Source organism: Triturus cristatus, chromosome 11, assembly GCF_964204655.1.
Source record: "Triturus cristatus chromosome 11, aTriCri1.1, whole genome shotgun sequence".
Taxonomy (NCBI): domain Eukaryota; kingdom Metazoa; phylum Chordata; class Amphibia; order Caudata; family Salamandridae; genus Triturus; species Triturus cristatus.
In genome coordinates this window covers 1,142,211,238-1,142,229,035 of record NC_140594.1, presented here as the reverse complement: position 1 = coordinate 1,142,229,035, position 17,798 = coordinate 1,142,211,238, and the positions used below count along the sequence as shown (strand labels likewise).

Here is a 17,798-nt window from a genome sequence, read left to right as displayed (position 1 = left end):
GGCGTTGTAACATCTGGAACCTAGAGGACACACATCAGAGGGCGTTGGTGGTATAGTGGTGAGCATAGCTGCCTTCCAAGCAGTTGACCCGGGTTTGATTCCCGGCCAACGCAGTGCAAATATTTATATATTCTCCAAGCAGGATATATTTTAATGCAACATGTCACAAAACTGAAATATCAGAAACAGAATAATCAGCCGTTATATAAAAAAAAAAAAAAACACGTAGGTAGACATCTCGATCGCCTCATCTGCTACATTCATTGTCCCAATATATGCTATTTTCCATAAAGCACTCACCACTCACATGTGCTGATAATAAATATTTTGCTGGGGGCAGGCAATGAAAGGGCTGAGCCCCGAGCAGACATTATAACCCCAGCATCCCTATTTTAAAAAGCATTTCTAGGCGATATCTAGCCTCTGAAAATAATAGGCAAGATCCACCGATAAATCTGGCAAAAGTCCCCAAGATTTTGTGCATACTTGTGCTCTCACCTGAATGCAGCGCCACCTTGTAACCATCGGATGTAACTGCGGCTCAGAAAAATGTTTTATCAGAGGGCAAGTTGAGAGGACTCCAAGTGGCAGATTTCCACGGAAAGAGCCTCTCACTGCAGCAGGAAGGTTGGATACTTTAAATTGGCATAGTTTCCTGTCCAGCGTCCTCTCACGTCCCGAACGCTCCCAAACGCTCAAAAGCCTCACACCGGGCAAGCCCTCACCGGGTAGATCTCTGGCTCCCAGGTAAAGCCAAATCCTGAGTATGCTAGTGCTAGGATCACAGAGAAAGGACAGGGACAGAGAGCTGCTGTCTTGGTAAAGGCCTGAAACGGCTAATTCCTAAGAGGGTCTGCACTTTCAGTTATGACTGACTGTGAGTGGGAAAGATGAAGATTTTCTGTACCCAGCATACCTTGCGATGTGCTTAGGCAAATGAGGAGAGAGCCCCACCAATCCCTTGCCACTCCGCTGAAAGCTCCTCCTCTGCATAAAGAGAGCACTTTCACAAGGGAGCAGAGTGGCGCAGCGGAAGCGTGCTGGGCCCATAACCCAGAGGTCGATGGATCGAAACCATCCTCTGCTAATATTGCTTGATTTTTCTTCCTAGGACTAATCTGTCATTTCCACCCTGCCAGCAAGGAAAAGCGCAGGCTTGTGCTAGCTATGTGAGAAAAGACTTCTCAACTATCTGTCTCTGCTGTAAATCAAGAGAGTGATCGTCAAAGGATCAACCCTATACTTTGAAAGTAAAGATACCCAATTAGAAGCATAAATGACAGGTGGGACCTTCACACGTTTTTCGGGGCATGCTTTGAATTTCATTCTTCCCTTTTTGTTCTGCTTTTATCAATCTCCTATGCATTTCATGGAATTTACTCCCTTTCTCTTCGCTGCTTTGCTTCCGATGCTGCCCATATGCTCATTTCCACTATTTGTACTGCTGCTTTCCATTTCTTCTCTTCTGCACAGCTTTGTCCTTGGTTTCAATCCCCAGTTCTTTACCCTCTGCAAGACAATTTCTACTGCTTTTCATGTTGGTATCCACACCAAATGCACCATTGGAACCGGTGCAAGATTGCCACTGCACTCGGCGTTGTAACATCTGGAACCTAGAGGACACACATCAGAGGGCGTTGGTGGTATAGTGGTGAGCATAGCTGCCTTCCAAGCAGTTGACCCAGGTTCGATTCCTGGCCAACGCAGTGCAAATATTTATATATTCTCCAAGCAGGATATATTTTAATGCAACATGTCACAAAACTGAAATATCAGAAACAGAATAATCAGCCGTTATATAAAAAAATAAACAAACACGTAGGTAGACATCTCGATCGCCTCATCTGCTACATTCATTGTCCCAATATATGCTATTTTCCATAAAGCACTCACCACTCACATGTGCTGATAATAAATATTTTGCTGGGGGCAGGCAAGGAAAGGGCTGAGCCCCGACCAGACATTATAACCCCAGCAACCCTATTTTAAAAAGCATTTCTAGGCGATATCTAGCCTCTGAAAATAATAGGCAAGATCCACCGATAAATCTGGCAAAAGTCCCCAAGATTTTGTGCATACTTGTGCTCTCACCTGAATGCAGCGCCACCTTGTAACCATCGGATGTAACTGCGGCTCAGAAAAATGTTTTATCAGAGGGCAAGTTGAGAGGACTCCAAGTGGCAGATTTCCACGGAAAGAGCCTCTCGCTGCAGCAGGAAGGTTGGATACTTCAAATTGGCATAGTTTCCTGTCCAGCGTCCTCTCACGTCCCGAACGCTCCCAAACGCTCAAAAGCCTCCCCTCACCGGGTAGATCTCTAGCTCCCAGGTAAAGCCAAATCCTGAGTATGCTAGTGCTAGGATCACAGAGAAAGGACAGGGACAGAGAGCTGCTGTCTTGGTAAAGGCCTGAAACGGCTAATTCCTAAGAGGGTCTGCACTTTCAGTTATGACTGACTGTGAGTGGGGAAGATGAAGATTTTCTGTACCCAGCATACCTTGCGATGTGCTTAGGCAAATGAGGAGAGAGCCCCTCCAATCCCTTGCCACTCCGCTGAAAGCTCCTCCTCTGCATAAAGAGAGCACTTTCACAAGGGAGCAGAGTGGCGCAGCGGAAGTGTGCTGGGCCCATAACCCAGAGGTCGATGGATCGAAACCATCCTCTGCTAATATTGCTTGATTTTTCTTCCTAGGACTAATCTGTCATTTCCACCCTGCCAGCAAGGAAAAGCGCAGGCTTGTGCTAGCTATGTGAGAAAAGACTTCTCAACTATCTGTCTCTGCTGTAAATCAAGAGAGTGATCGTCAAAGGATCAACCCTATACTTTGAAAGTAAAGATACCCAATTAGAAGCATAAATGACAGGTGGGACCTTCACACGTTTTTCGGGGCATGCTTTGAATTTCATTCTTCCCTTTTTGTTCTGCTTTTATCAATCTCCTATGCATTTCATGGAATTTACTCCCTTTCTCTTCGCTGCTTTGCTTCCGATGCTGCCCATATGCTCATTTCCACTATTTGTACTGCTGCTTTCCATTTCTTCTCTTCTGCACAGCTTTGTCCTTGGTTTCAATCCCCAGTTCTTTACCCTCTGCAAGACAATTTCTACTGCTTTTCATGTTGGAATCCACACCAAATGCACCATTGGAACGGGTGCAAGATTGCCACTGCACTCGGCGTTGTAACATCTGGAACCTAGAGGACACACATCAGAGGGCGTTGGTGGTATAGTGGTGAGCATAGCTGCCTTCCAAGCAGTTGACCCGGGTTTGATTCCCGGCCAACGCAGTGCAAATATTTATATATTCTCCAAGCAGGATATATTTTAATGCAACATGTCACAAAACTGAAATATCAGAAACAGAATAATCAGCCGTTATATAAAAAAAAAAAAAAACACGTAGGTAGACATCTCGATCGCCTCATCTGCTACATTCATTGTCCCAATATATGCTATTTTCCATAAAGCACTCACCACTCACATGTGCTGATAATAAATATTTTGCTGGGGGCAGGCAATGAAAGGGCTGAGCCCCGACCAGACATTATAACCCCAGCATCCCTATTTTAAAAAGCATTTCTAGGCGATATCTAGCCTCTGAAAATAATAGGCAAGATCCACCGATAAATCTGGCAAAAGTCCCCAAGATTTTGTGCATACTTGTGCTCTCACCTGAATGCAGCGCCACCTTGTAACCATCGGATGTAACTGCGGCTCAGAAAAATGTTTTATCAGAGGGCAAGTTGAGAGGACTCCAAGTGGCAGATTTCCACGGAAAGAGCCTCTCACTGCAGCAGGAAGGTTGGATACTTTAAATTGGCATAGTTTCCTGTCCAGCGTCCTCTCACGTCCCGAACGCTCCCAAACGCTCAAAAGCCTCACACCGGGCAAGCCCTCACCGGGTAGATCTCTGGCTCCCAGGTAAAGCCAAATCCTGAGTATGCTAGTGCTAGGATCACAGAGAAAGGACAGGGACAGAGAGCTGCTGTCTTGGTAAAGGCCTGAAACGGCTAATTCCTAAGAGGGTCTGCACTTTCAGTTATGACTGACTGTGAGTGGGAAAGATGAAGATTTTCTGTACCCAGCATACCTTGCGATGTGCTTAGGCAAATGAGGAGAGAGCCCCACCAATCCCTTGCCACTCCGCTGAAAGCTCCTCCTCTGCATAAAGAGAGCACTTTCACAAGGGAGCAGAGTGGCGCAGCGGAAGCGTGCTGGGCCCATAACCCAGAGGTCGATGGATCGAAACCATCCTCTGCTAATATTGCTTGATTTTTCTTCCTAGGACTAATCTGTCATTTCCACCCTGCCAGCAAGGAAAAGCGCAGGCTTGTGCTAGCTATGTGAGAAAAGACTTCTCAACTATCTGTCTCTGCTGTAAATCAAGAGAGTGATCGTCAAAGGATCAACCCTATACTTTGAAAGTAAAGATACCCAATTAGAAGCATAAATGACAGGTGGGACCTTCACACGTTTTTCGGGGCATGCTTTGAATTTCATTCTTCCCTTTTTGTTCTGCTTTTATCAATCTCCTATGCATTTCATGGAATTTACTCCCTTTCTCTTCGCTGCTTTGCTTCCGATGCTGCCCATATGCTCATTTCCACTATTTGTACTGCTGCTTTCCATTTCTTCTCTTCTGCACAGCTTTGTCCTTGGTTTCAATCCCCAGTTCTTTACCCTCTGCAAGACAATTTCTACTGCTTTTCATGTTGGTATCCACACCAAATGCACCATTGGAACCGGTGCAAGATTGCCACTGCACTCGGCGTTGTAACATCTGGAACCTAGAGGACACACATCAGAGGGCGTTGGTGGTATAGTGGTGAGCATAGCTGCCTTCCAAGCAGTTGACCCAGGTTCGATTCCTGGCCAACGCAGTGCAAATATTTATATATTCTCCAAGCAGGATATATTTTAATGCAACATGTCACAAAACTGAAATATCAGAAACAGAATAATCAGCCGTTATATAAAAAAATAAACAAACACGTAGGTAGACATCTCGATCGCCTCATCTGCTACATTCATTGTCCCAATATATGCTATTTTCCATAAAGCACTCACCACTCACATGTGCTGATAATAAATATTTTGCTGGGGGCAGGCAAGGAAAGGGCTGAGCCCCGACCAGACATTATAACCCCAGCAACCCTATTTTAAAAAGCATTTCTAGGCGATATCTAGCCTCTGAAAATAATAGGCAAGATCCACCGATAAATCTGGCAAAAGTCCCCAAGATTTTGTGCATACTTGTGCTCTCACCTGAATGCAGCGCCACCTTGTAACCATCGGATGTAACTGCGGCTCAGAAAAATGTTTTATCAGAGGGCAAGTTGAGAGGACTCCAAGTGGCAGATTTCCACGGAAAGAGCCTCTCGCTGCAGCAGGAAGGTTGGATACTTCAAATTGGCATAGTTTCCTGTCCAGCGTCCTCTCACGTCCCGAACGCTCCCAAACGCTCAAAAGCCTCCCCTCACCGGGTAGATCTCTAGCTCCCAGGTAAAGCCAAATCCTGAGTATGCTAGTGCTAGGATCACAGAGAAAGGACAGGGACAGAGAGCTGCTGTCTTGGTAAAGGCCTGAAACGGCTAATTCCTAAGAGGGTCTGCACTTTCAGTTATGACTGACTGTGAGTGGGGAAGATGAAGATTTTCTGTACCCAGCATACCTTGCGATGTGCTTAGGCAAATGAGGAGAGAGCCCCTCCAATCCCTTGCCACTCCGCTGAAAGCTCCTCCTCTGCATAAAGAGAGCACTTTCACAAGGGAGCAGAGTGGCGCAGCGGAAGTGTGCTGGGCCCATAACCCAGAGGTCGATGGATCGAAACCATCCTCTGCTAATATTGCTTGATTTTTCTTCCTAGGACTAATCTGTCATTTCCACCCTGCCAGCAAGGAAAAGCGCAGGCTTGTGCTAGCTATGTGAGAAAAGACTTCTCAACTATCTGTCTCTGCTGTAAATCAAGAGAGTGATCGTCAAAGGATCAACCCTATACTTTGAAAGTAAAGATACCCAATTAGAAGCATAAATGACAGGTGGGACCTTCACACGTTTTTCGGGGCATGCTTTGAATTTCATTCTTCCCTTTTTGTTCTGCTTTTATCAATCTCCTATGCATTTCATGGAATTTACTCCCTTTCTCTTCGCTGCTTTGCTTCCGATGCTGCCCATATGCTCATTTCCACTATTTGTACTGCTGCTTTCCATTTCTTCTCTTCTGCACAGCTTTGTCCTTGGTTTCAATCCCCAGTTCTTTACCCTCTGCAAGACAATTTCTACTGCTTTTCATGTTGGAATCCACACCAAATGCACCATTGGAACGGGTGCAAGATTGCCACTGCACTCGGCGTTGTAACATCTGGAACCTAGAGGACACACATCAGAGGGCGTTGGTGGTATAGTGGTGAGCATAGCTGCCTTCCAAGCAGTTGACCCGGGTTTGATTCCCGGCCAACGCAGTGCAAATATTTATATATTCTCCAAGCAGGATATATTTTAATGCAACATGTCACAAAACTGAAATATCAGAAACAGAATAATCAGCCGTTATATAAAAAAAAAAAAAAACACGTAGGTAGACATCTCGATCGCCTCATCTGCTACATTCATTGTCCCAATATATGCTATTTTCCATAAAGCACTCACCACTCACATGTGCTGATAATAAATATTTTGCTGGGGGCAGGCAATGAAAGGGCTGAGCCCCGACCAGACATTATAACCCCAGCATCCCTATTTTAAAAAGCATTTCTAGGCGATATCTAGCCTCTGAAAATAATAGGCAAGATCCACCGATAAATCTGGCAAAAGTCCCCAAGATTTTGTGCATACTTGTGCTCTCACCTGAATGCAGCGCCACCTTGTAACCATCGGATGTAACTGCGGCTCAGAAAAATGTTTTATCAGAGGGCAAGTTGAGAGGACTCCAAGTGGCAGATTTCCACGGAAAGAGCCTCTCACTGCAGCAGGAAGGTTGGATACTTTAAATTGGCATAGTTTCCTGTCCAGCGTCCTCTCACGTCCCGAACGCTCCCAAACGCTCAAAAGCCTCACACCGGGCAAGCCCTCACCGGGTAGATCTCTGGCTCCCAGGTAAAGCCAAATCCTGAGTATGCTAGTGCTTGGATCACAGAGAAAGGACAGGGACAGAGAGCTGCTGTCTTGGTAAAGGCCTGAAACGGCTAATTCCTAAGAGGGTCTGCACTTTCAGTTATGACTGACTGTGAGTGGGGAAGATGAAGATTTTCTGTACCCAGCATACCTTGCGATGTGCTTAGGCAAATGAGGAGAGAGCCCCACCAATCCCTTGCCACTCCGCTGAAAGCTCCTCCTCTGCATAAAGAGAGCACTTTCACAAGGGAGCAGAGTGGCGCAGCGGAAGCGTGCTGGGCCCATAACCCAGAGGTCGATGGATCGAAACCATCCTCTGCTAATATTGCTTGATTTTTCTTCCTAGGACTAATCTGTCATTTCCACCCTGCCAGCAAGGAAAAGCGCAGGCTTGTGCTAGCTATGTGAGAAAAGACTTCTCAACTATCTGTCTCTGCTGTAAATCAAGAGAGTGATCGTCAAAGGATCAACCCTATACTTTGAAAGTAAAGATACCCAATTAGAAGCATAAATGACAGGTGGGACCTTCACACGTTTTTCGGGGCATGCTTTGAATTTCATTCTTCCCTTTTTGTTCTGCTTTTATCAATCTCCTATGCATTTCATGGAATTTACTCCCTTTCTCTTCGCTGCTTTGCTTCCGATGCTGCCCATATGCTCATTTCCACTATTTGTACTGCTGCTTTCCATTTCTTCTCTTCTGCACAGCTTTGTCCTTGGTTTCAATCCCCAGTTCTTTACCCTCTGCAAGACAATTTCTACTGCTTTTCATGTTGGAATCCACACCAAATGCACCATTGGAACGGGTGCAAGATTGCCACTGCACTCGGCGTTGTAACATCTGGAACCTAGAGGACACACATCAGAGGGCGTTGGTGGTATAGTGCTGAGCATAGCTGCCTTCCAAGCAGTTGACCCGGGTTCGATTCCCGGCCAACGCAGTGCAAATATTTATATATTCTCCAAGCAGGATATATTTTAATGCAACATGTCACAAAACTGAAATATCAGAAACAGAATAATCAGCCGTTATATAAAAAAAAAAACAAACACGTAGGTAGACATCTCGATCGCCTCATCTGCTACATTCATTGTCCCAATATATGCTATTTTCCATAAAGCACTCACCACTCACATGTGCTGATAATAAATATTTTGCTGGGGGCAGGCAATGAAAGGGCTGAGCCCCGACCAGACATTATAACCCCAGCAACCCTATTTTAAAAAGCATTTCTAGGCGATATCTAGCCTCTGAAAATAATAGGCAAGATCCACCGATAAATCTGGCAAAAGTCCCCAAGATTTTGTGCATCCTTGTGCTCTCACCTGAATGCAGCGCCACCTTGTAACCATCGGATGTAACTGCGGCTCAGAAAAATGTTTTATCAGAGGGCAAGTTGAGAGGACTCCAAGTGGCAGATTTCCACGGAAAGAGCCTCTCGCTGCAGCAGGAAGGTTGGATACTTCAAATTGGCATAGTTTCCTGTCCAGCGTCCTCTCACGTCCCGAACGCTCCCAAACACTCAAAAGCCTCGCCCTCACCGGGTAGATCTCTGGCTCCCAGGTAAAGCCAAATCCTGAGTATGCTAGTGCTAGGATCACAGAGAAAGGACAGGGACAGAGAGCTGCTGTCTTGGTAAAGGCCTGAAACTGCTAATTCCTAAGAGGGTCTGCACTTTCAGTTATGACTGACTGTGAGTGGGGAAGATGAAGATTTTCTGTACCCAGCATACCTTGCGATGTGCTTAGGCAAATGAGGAGAGAGCCCCACCAATCCCTTGCCACTCCGCTGAAAGCTCCTCCTCTGCATAAAGAGAGCACTTTCACAAGGGAGCAGAGTGGCGCAGCGGAAGCGTGCTGGGCCCATAACCCAGAGGTCGATGGATTGAAACCATCCTCTGCTAATATTGCTTGATTTTTCTTCCTAGGACTAATCTGTCATTTCCACCCTGCCAGCAAGGAAAAGCGCAGGCTTGTGCTGGCTATGTGAGAAAAGACTTCTCAACTATCTGTCTCTGCTGTAAATCAAGAGAGTGATCGTCAAAGGATCAACCCTATACTTTGAAAGTAAAGATACCCAATTAGAAGCATAAATGACAGGTGGGACCTTCACACGTTTTTCGGGGCATGCTTTGAATTTCATTCTTCCCTTTTTGTTCTGCTTTTATCAATCTCCTATGCATTTCATGGAATTTACTCCCTTTCTCTTTGCTGCTTTGCTTCCGATGCTGCCCATATGCTCATTTCAACTATTTGTACTGCTGCTTTCCATTTCTTCTCTTCTGCACAGCTTTGTCCTTGGTTTCAATCCCCAGTTCTTTACCCTCTGCAAGACAATTTCTACTGCTTTTCATGTTGGAATCCACACCAAATGCACCATTGGAACGGGTGCAAGATTGCCACTGCACTCGGCGTTGTAACATCTGGAACCTAGAGGACACACATCAGAGGGCGTTGGTGGTATAGTGGTGAGCATAGCTGCCTTCCAAGCAGTTGACCCGGGTTTGATTCCCGGCCAACGCAGTGCAAATATTTATATATTCTCCAAGCAGGATATATTTTAATGCAACATGTCACAAAACTGAAATATCAGAAACAGAATAATCAGCCGTTATATAAAAAAAAAAAAAAACACGTAGGTAGACATCTCGATCGCCTCATCTGCTACATTCATTGTCCCAATATATGCTATTTTCCATAAAGCACTCACCACTCACATGTGCTGATAATAAATATTTTGCTGGGGGCAGGCAATGAAAGGGCTGAGCCCCGAGCAGACATTATAACCCCAGCATCCCTATTTTAAAAAGCATTTCTAGGCGATATCTAGCCTCTGAAAATAATAGGCAAGATCCACCGATAAATCTGGCAAAAGTCCCCAAGATTTTGTGCATACTTGTGCTCTCACCTGAATGCAGCGCCACCTTGTAACCATCGGATGTAACTGCGGCTCAGAAAAATGTTTTATCAGAGGGCAAGTTGAGAGGACTCCAAGTGGCAGATTTCCACGGAAAGAGCCTCTCACTGCAGCAGGAAGGTTGGATACTTTAAATTGGCATAGTTTCCTGTCCAGCGTCCTCTCACGTCCCGAACGCTCCCAAACGCTCAAAAGCCTCACACCGGGCAAGCCCTCACCGGGTAGATCTCTGGCTCCCAGGTAAAGCCAAATCCTGAGTATGCTAGTGCTAGGATCACAGAGAAAGGACAGGGACAGAGAGCTGCTGTCTTGGTAAAGGCCTGAAACGGCTAATTCCTAAGAGGGTCTGCACTTTCAGTTATGACTGACTGTGAGTGGGAAAGATGAAGATTTTCTGTACCCAGCATACCTTGCGATGTGCTTAGGCAAATGAGGAGAGAGCCCCACCAATCCCTTGCCACTCCGCTGAAAGCTCCTCCTCTGCATAAAGAGAGCACTTTCACAAGGGAGCAGAGTGGCGCAGCGGAAGCGTGCTGGGCCCATAACCCAGAGGTCGATGGATCGAAACCATCCTCTGCTAATATTGCTTGATTTTTCTTCCTAGGACTAATCTGTCATTTCCACCCTGCCAGCAAGGAAAAGCGCAGGCTTGTGCTAGCTATGTGAGAAAAGACTTCTCAACTATCTGTCTCTGCTGTAAATCAAGAGAGTGAACGTCAAAGGATCAACCCTATACTTTGAAAGTAAAGATACCCAATTAGAAGCATAAATGACAGGTGGGACCTTCACACGTTTTTCGGGGCATGCTTTGAATTTCATTCTTCCCTTTTTGTTCTGCTTTTATCAATCTCCTATGCATTTCATGGAATTTACTCCCTTTCTCTTCGCTGCTTTGCTTCCGATGCTGCCCATATGCTCATTTCCACTATTTGTACTGCTGCTTTCCATTTCTTCTCTTCTGCACAGCTTTGTCCTTGGTTTCAATCCCCAGTTCTTTACCCTCTGCAAGACAATTTCTACTGCTTTTCATGTTGGTATCCACACCAAATGCACCATTGGAACCGGTGCAAGATTGCCACTGCACTCGGCGTTGTAACATCTGGAACCTAGAGGACACACATCAGAGGGCGTTGGTGGTATAGTGGTGAGCATAGCTGCCTTCCAAGCAGTTGACCCAGGTTCGATTCCTGGCCAACGCAGTGCAAATATTTATATATTCTCCAAGCAGGATATATTTTAATGCAACATGTCACAAAACTGAAATATCAGAAACAGAATAATCAGCCGTTATATAAAAAAATAAACAAACACGTAGGTAGACATCTCGATCGCCTCATCTGCTACATTCATTGTCCCAATATATGCTATTTTCCATAAAGCACTCACCACTCACATGTGCTGATAATAAATATTTTGCTGTGGGCAGGCAATGAAAGGGCTGAGCCCCGACCAGACATTATAACCCCAGCAACCCTATTTTAAAAAGCATTTCTAGGCGATATCTAGCCTCTGAAAATAATAGGCAAGATCCACCGATAAATCTGGCAAAAGTCCCCAAGATTTTGTGCATACTTGTGCTCTCACCTGAATGCAGTGCCACCTTGTAACCATCGGATGTAACTGCGGCTCAGAAAAATGTTTTATCAGAGGGCAAGTTGAGAGGACTCCAAGTGGCAGATTTCCACGGAAAGAGCCTCTCGCTGCAGCAGGAAGGTTGGATACTTCAAATTGGCATAGTTTCCTGTCCAGCGTCCTCTCACGTCCCGAACGCTCCCAAACAATCAAAAGCCTCGCACCGGGCAAGCCCTCACCGTGTAGATCTCTGGCTCCCAGGTAAAGCCAAATCCTGAGTATGCTAGTGCTAGGATCACAGAGAAAGGACAGGGACAGAGAGCTGCTGTCTTGGTAAAGGCCTGAAACGGCTAATTCCTAAGAGGGTCTGCACTTTCAGTTATGACTGACTGTGAGTGGGGAAGATGAAGATTTTCTGTACCCAGCATACCTTGCGATGTGCTTAGGCAAATGAGGAGAGAGCCCCACCAATCCCTTGCCACTCCGCTGAAAGCTCCTCCTCTGCATAAAGAGAGCACTTTCACAAGGGAGCAGAGTGGCGCAGCGGAAGCGTGCTGGGCCCATAACCCAGAGGTCGATGGATCGAAACCATCCTCTGCTAATATTGCTTGATTTTTCTTCCTAGGACTAATCTGTCATTTCCACCCTGCCAGCAAGGAAAAGCGCAGGCTTGTGCTAGCTATGTGAGAAAAGACTTCTCAACTATCTGTCTCTGCTGTAAATCAAGAGAGTGATCGTCAAAGGATCAACCCTATACTTTGAAAGTAAAGATACCCAATTAGAAGCATAAATGACAGGTGGGACCTTCACACGTTTTTCGGGGCATGCTTTGAATTTCATTCTTCCCTTTTTGTTCTGCTTTTATCAATCTCCTATGCATTTCATGGAATTTACTCCCTTTCTCTTCGCTGCTTTGCTTCCGATGCTGCCCATATGCTCATTTCCACTATTTGTACTGCTGCTTTCCATTTCTTCTCTTCTGCACAGCTTTGTCCTTGGTTTCAATCCCCAGTTCTTTACCCTCTGCAAGACAATTTCTACTGCTTTTCATGTTGGAATCCACACCAAATGCACCATTGGAACGGGTGCAAGATTGCCACTGCACTCGGCGTTGTAACATCTGGAACCTAGAAGACACACATCAGAGGGCGTTGGTGGTATAGTGGTGAGCATAGCTGCCTTCCAAGCAGTTGACCCGGGTTCGATTCCCGGCCAACGCAGTGCAAATATTTATATATTCTCCAAGCAGGATATATTTTAATGCAACATGTCACAAAACTGAAATATCAGAAACAGAATAATCAGCCGTTATATAAAAAAACAAACAAACACGTAGGTAGACATCTCGATCGCCTCATCTGCTACATTCATTGTCCCAATATATGCTATTTTCCATAAAGCACTCACCACTCACATGTGCTGATAATAAATATTTTGCTGGGGGCAGGCAATGAAAGGGCTGAGCCCCGACCAGACATTATAACCCCAGCAACCCTATTTTAAAAAGCATTTCTAGGCGATATCTAGCCTCTGAAAATAATAGGCAAGATCCACCGATAAATCTGGCAAAAGTCCCCAAGATTTTGTGCATACTTGTGCTCTCACCTGAATGCAGCGCCACCTTGTAACCATCGGATGTAACTGCGGCTCAGAAAAATGTTTTATCAGAGGGCAAGTTGAGAGGACTCCAAGTGGCAGATTTCCACGGAAAGAGCCTCTCGCTGCAGCAGGAAGGTTGGATACTTCAAATTGGCATAGTTTCCTGTCCAGCGTCCTCTCACGTCCCGAACGCTCCCAAACACTCAAAAGCCTCACACCGGGTAAGCCCTCACCGGGTAGATCTCTGGCTCCCAGGTAAAGCCAAATCCTGAGTATGCTAGTGCTAGGATCACAGAGAAAGGACAGGGACAGAGAGCTGCTGTCTTGGTAAAGGCCTGAAACGGCTAATTCCTAAGAGGGTCTGCACTTTCAGTTATGACTGACTGTGAGTGGGGAAGATGAAGATTTTCTGTACCCAGCATACCTTGCGATGTGCTTAGGCAAATGAGGAGAGAGCCCCACCAATCCCTTGCCACTCCGCTGAAAGCTCCTCCTCTGCATAAAGAGAGCACTTTCACAAGGGAGCAGAGTGGCGCAGCGGAAGCGTGCTGGGCCCATAACCCAGAGGTCGATGGATCGAAACCATCCTCTGCTAATATTGCTTGCTTTTTCTTCCTAGGACTAATCTGTCATTTCCACCCTGCCAGCAAGGAAAAGCGCAGGCTTGTGCTAGCTATGTGAGAAAAGACTTCTCAACTATCTGTCTCTGCTGTAAATCAAGAGAGTGATCGTCAAAGGATCAACCCTATACTTTGAAAGTAAAGATACCCAATTAGAAGCATAAATGACAGGTGGGACCTTCACACGTTTTTCGGGGCATGCTTTGAATTTCATTCTTCCCTTTTTGTTCTGCTTTTATCAATCTCCTATGCATTTCATGGAATTTACTCCCTTTCTCTTCGCTGCTTTGCTTCCGATGCTGCCCATATGCTCATTTCCACTATTTGTACTGCTGCTTTCCATTTCTTCTCTTCTGCACAGCTTTGTCCTTGGTTTCAATCCCCAGTTCTTTACCCTCTGCAAGACAATTTCTACTGCTTTTCATGTTGGTATCCACACCAAATGCACCATTGGAACCGGTGCAAGATTGCCACTGCACTCGGCGTTGTAACATCTGGAACCTAGAGGACACACATCAGAGGGCGTTGGTGGTATAGTGGTGAGCATAGCTGCCTTCCAAGCAGTTGACCCGGGTTCGATTCCCGGCCAACGCAGTGCAAATATTTATATATTCTCCAAGCAGGATATATTTTAATGCAACATGTCACAAAACTGAAATATCAGAAACAGAATAATCAGCCGTTATATAAAAAAATAAACAAACACGTAGGTAGACATCTCGATCGCCTCATCTGCTACATTCATTGTCCCAATATATGCTATTTTCCATAAAGCACTCACCACTCACATGTGCTGATAATAAATATTTTGCTGGGGGCAGGCAAGGAAAGGGCTGAGCCCCGACCAGACATTATAACCCCAGCAACCCTATTTTAAAAAGCATTTCTAGGCGATATCTAGCCTCTGAAAATAATAGGCAAGATCCACCGATAAATCTGGCAAAAGTCCCCAAGATTTTGTGCATACTTGTGCTCTCACCTGAATGCAGCGCCACCTTGTAACCATCGGATGTAACTGCGGCTCAGAAAAATGTTTTATCAGAGGGCAAGTTGAGAGGACTCCAAGTGGCAGATTTCAACGGAAAGAGCCTCTCGCTGCAGCAGGAAGGTTGGATACTTCAAATTGGCATAGTTTCCTGTCCAGCGTCCTCTCACGTCCCGAACGCTCCCAAACGCTCAAAAGCCTCCCCTCACCGGGTAGATCTCTAGCTCCCAGGTAAAGCCAAATCCTGAGTATGCTAGTGCTAGGATCACAGAGAAAGGACAGGGACAGAGAGCTGCTGTCTTGGTAAAGGCCTGAAACGGCTAATTCCTAAGAGGGTCTGCACTTTCAGTTATGACTGACTGTGAGTGGGGAAGATGAAGATTTTCTGTACCCAGCATACCTTGCGATGTGCTTAGGCAAATGAGGAGAGAGCCCCTCCAATCCCTTGCCACTCTGCTGAAAGCTCCTCCTCTGCATAAAGAGAGCACTTTCACAAGAGAGCAGAGTGGCGCAGCGGAAGCGTGCTGGGCCCATAACCCAGAGGTCGATGGATCGAAACCATCCTCTGCTAATATTGCTTGATTTTTCTTCCTAGGACTAATCTGTCATTTCCACCCTGCCAGCAAGGAAAAGCGGAGGCTTGTGCTAGCTATGTGAGAAAAGACTTCTCAACTATCTGTCTCTGCTGTAAATCAAGAGAGTGATCGTCAAAGGATCAACCCTATACTTTGAAAGTAAAGATACCCAATTAGTAGCATAAATGACAGGTGGGACCTTCACACGTTTTTCGGGGCATGCTTTGAATTTCATTCTTCCCTTTTTGTTCTGCTTTTATCAATCTCCTATGCATTTCATGGAATTTACTCCCTTTCTCTTCGCTGCTTTGCTTCCGATGCTGCCCATATGCTCATTTCCACTATTTGTACTGCTGCTTTCCATTTCTTCTCTTCTGCACAGCTTTGTCCTTGGTTTCAATCCCCAGTTCTTTACCCTCTGCAAGACAATTTCTACTGCTATTCATGTTGGTATCCACACCAAATGCACCATTGGAACCGGTGCAAGATTGCCACTGCACTCGGCGTTGTAACATCTGGAACCTAGAGGACACACATCAGAGGGCGTTGGTGGTATAGTGGTGAGCATAGCTGCCTTCCAAGCAGTTGACCCGGGTTCGATTCCCGGCCAACGCAGTGCAAATATTTATATATTCTCCAAGCAGGATATATTTTAATGCAACATGTCACAAAACTGAAATATCAGAAACAGAATAATCAGCCGTTATATAAAAAAATAAACAAACACGTAGGTAGACATCTCGATCGCCTCATCTGCTACATTCATTGTCCCAATATATGCTATTTTCCATAAAGCACTCACCACTCACATGTGCTGATAATAAATATTTTGCTGGGGGCAGGCAATGAAAGGGCTGAGTCCCGACCAGACATTATAACCCCAGCATCCCTATTTTAAAAAGCATTTCTAGGCGATATCTAGCCTCTGAAAATAATAGGCAAGATCCACCGATAAATCTGGCAAAAGTCCCCAAGATTTTGTGCATACTTGTGCTCTCACCTGAATGCAGTGCCACCTTGTAACCATCGGATGTAACTGCGGCTCAGAAAAATGTTTTATCAGAGGGCAAGTTGAGAGGACTCCAAGTGGCAGATTTCCACGGAAAGAGCCTCTCGCTGCAGCAGGAAGGTTGGATACTTCAAATTGGCATAGTTTCCTGTCCAGCGTCCTCTCACGTCCCGAACGCTCCCAAACACTCAAAAGCCTCACACCGGGCAAGCCCTCACCGTGTAGATCTCTGGCTCCCAGGTAAAGCCAAATCCTGAGTATGCTAGTGCTAGGATCACAGAGAAAGGACAGGGACAGAGAGCTGCTGTCTTGGTAAAGGCCTGAAACGGCTAATTCCTAAGAGGGTCTGCACTTTCAGTTATGACTGACTGTGAGTGGGGAAGATGAAGATTTTCTGTACCCAGCATACCTTGCGATGTGCTTAGGCAAATGAGGAGAGAGCCTCACCAATCCCTTGCCACTCCGCTGAAAGCTCCTCCTCTGCATAAAGAGAGCACTTTCACAAGGGAGCAGAGTGGCGCAGCGGAAGCGTGCTGGGCCCATAACCCAGAGGTCGATGGATCGAAACCATCCTCTGCTAATATTGCTTGATTTTTCTTCCTAGGACTAATCTGTCATTTCCACCCTGCCAGCAAGGAAAAGCGCAGGCTTGTGCTAGCTATGTGAGAAAAGACTTCTCAACTATCTGTCTTTGCTGTAAATCAAGAGAGTGATCGTCAAAGGATCAACCCTATACTTTGAAAGTAAAGATACCCAATTAGAAGCATAATTGACAGGTGGGACCTTCACACGTTTTTCGGGGCATGCTTTGAATTTCATTCTTCCCTTTTTGTTCTGCTTTTATCAATCTCCTATGCATTTCATGGAATTTACTCCCTTTCTCTTTGCTGCTTTGCTTCCGATGCTGCCCATATGCTCATTTCCACTATTTGTACTGCTGCTTTCCATTTCTTCTCTTCTGCACAGCTTTGTCCTTGGTTTCAATCCCCAGTTCTTTACCCTCTGCAAGACAATTTCTACTGCTTTTCATGTTGGAATCCACACCAAATGCACCATTGGAACGGGTGCAAGATTGCCACTGCACTCGGCGTTGTAACATCTGGAACCTAGAGGACACACATCAGAGGGCGTTGGTGGTATAGTGGTGAGCATAGCTGCCTTCCAAGCAGTTGACCCGGGTTTGATTCCCGGCCAACGCAGTGCAAATATTTATATATTCTCCAAGCAGGATATATTTTAATGCAACATGTCACAAAACTGAAATATCAGAAACAGAATAATCAGCCGTTATATAAAAAAAAAAAAAACACGTAGGTAGACATCTCGATCGCCTCATCTGCTACATTCATTGTCCCAATATATGCTATTTTCCATAAAGCACTCACCACTCACATGTGCTGATAATAAA

At 45.6% G+C, this 17,798-nt stretch overlaps 6 non-coding genes across 6 annotated transcripts; all 6 read left to right on the top strand.

Annotated features, from left to right (window-relative positions):
- Window positions 1-1,634: 1,634 nt before the first annotated feature.
- On the top strand, window positions 1,635-1,706 carry TRNAG-UCC (transfer RNA glycine (anticodon UCC)). The gene has a single exon. It is a non-coding gene; the product is annotated as a tRNA-Gly (tRNA).
- A 3,102-nt stretch (window positions 1,707-4,808) lies between these two features.
- Window positions 4,809-4,880, top strand: TRNAG-UCC (transfer RNA glycine (anticodon UCC)). Its single transcript has one exon. It is a non-coding gene; the product is annotated as a tRNA-Gly (tRNA).
- A 6,277-nt stretch (window positions 4,881-11,157) lies between these two features.
- On the top strand, window positions 11,158-11,229 carry TRNAG-UCC (transfer RNA glycine (anticodon UCC)). The gene has a single exon. It is a non-coding gene; the product is annotated as a tRNA-Gly (tRNA).
- A 1,521-nt stretch (window positions 11,230-12,750) lies between these two features.
- On the top strand, window positions 12,751-12,822 carry TRNAG-UCC (transfer RNA glycine (anticodon UCC)). The gene has a single exon. It is a non-coding gene; the product is annotated as a tRNA-Gly (tRNA).
- Window positions 12,823-14,343: 1,521 nt separating this feature from the next.
- Window positions 14,344-14,415, top strand: TRNAG-UCC (transfer RNA glycine (anticodon UCC)). The gene has a single exon. It is a non-coding gene; the product is annotated as a tRNA-Gly (tRNA).
- Window positions 14,416-15,924: 1,509 nt separating this feature from the next.
- On the top strand, window positions 15,925-15,996 carry TRNAG-UCC (transfer RNA glycine (anticodon UCC)). Its single transcript has one exon. It is a non-coding gene; the product is annotated as a tRNA-Gly (tRNA).
- Window positions 15,997-17,798: the final 1,802 nt, after the last annotated feature.